The sequence below is a fragment of the Chrysochloris asiatica genome, unplaced genomic scaffold, assembly GCF_000296735.1.
Source record: "Chrysochloris asiatica unplaced genomic scaffold, ChrAsi1.0 scaffold00307, whole genome shotgun sequence".
In the NCBI taxonomy this organism is placed as follows: Eukaryota; Metazoa; Chordata; class Mammalia; order Afrosoricida; family Chrysochloridae; genus Chrysochloris; species Chrysochloris asiatica.
Window position 1 is genome coordinate 1,262,075 of NW_006408825.1, and position 1,456 is coordinate 1,263,530.

The window sequence follows — 1,456 nt, forward strand, 5'->3', positions numbered from 1 at the left end:
GAATAGAGAGAAATATTGTTAACTGATGGTACATGGGTTGTAACCATTGTGATGAAACAAGTTGTATGATTTGTTGAATGTAAAACTGATGATCTGCCTTGTAAACTTTCACTCACTCTACAATAAAAACTTAAAGAAAAAAGAATATGTAACAAATGAAACTCAATAATGAATCTATATAAAATTATATATAAGCACATATCAAGTTTATTCTAGAAAAAGGGAGGAAAATATTTTTAAAATTTTGCTTATGGTAATATAAATAATTATCTATTCTGAAAAACAAACAAATAGGTTAAATTTCTATTGGTAGGGTATTACTAAAGAAATCAAGATAAATCCATATGACAATGTTTTATGGAGCAGTTAAGATGAATAAATACTACTGACATATAAAACAACATGGAAGCAGACCTGGTAGCATAGTGGGTATTTATTGATGAAGATCAAAGACCACAGTCTTTGTATGGGTTGCACCTCAATGGAAAGAAAACAAAAATCTTTACCACTAGGCCAATCTATTGAAATAAATGGAGAAAAGATCAAAGTCATCAAAGACTTCATTTGCTCGGATCAACCATCAGTACTCATGGAAGCAGCTGTCAAGAAATCAAATGACATATTTCATTAGACAAATCTTCTGAACAATACCTCTTTAAATTGTTCCTTAGCAAAAAATTCAATTTAGACTATGTTTTGGAAGGCAAGTTCATTACATTACACTAGATTACATACAGAGGTATAGGTGATAGAAGATTTTAGTGCATATTTAGGAGGTATACAATTTAAACCATAGCATAATATTTTTGTTTCTGCTCTGGTTTACTTTACAAATGAGAATCCTGCTTCCAGCTCTCGAGGCACAACTGTGTTGTTTCAGCTAAAGATCTGAAGAAAATGGCAAACTATAAAGATGTAATGTAGGGTAATAGAGGTGTTGAGTTGCAAAGTCTTCTGATTAAGAGAACCTTTGATAGAGCCTTGGAAACCCTATACAGGGTTGCTATGAGTCAGAACCCACTCAAATGGCACATACAACAACCTATTACACCTCATTTTTGTTGTTGACATTTTAAGATCCATTAATGATGACCTGTATCATGCTGGTCTTTGATCTATATTTGGTGGTGGTGTTAGGTGCCATTGAGTTGATTCTTACTCAAATTACTCCTGTGCCCAGCAGAATGAAATACTTACTGCCTGGTCCTGCATCATCCTCACAACTGCTTTTATGCTTGATCTGCATTATATGAACACATATAAGAACATACAAACATATCCTTGTTCTGTCTTTCTGGGAGACTTTCTGCAAAGATTTCTATGCTTCTAAACATGAACAAAACCACACAATTGACAAGTTGTCAAAATGATATGGATGACAAAAGGGAAATTACTCTTAAAATATAATTAAGATGCTTCTTTTCAAGGTTTGCTGACAAGTTTCTGGAGACCAAGA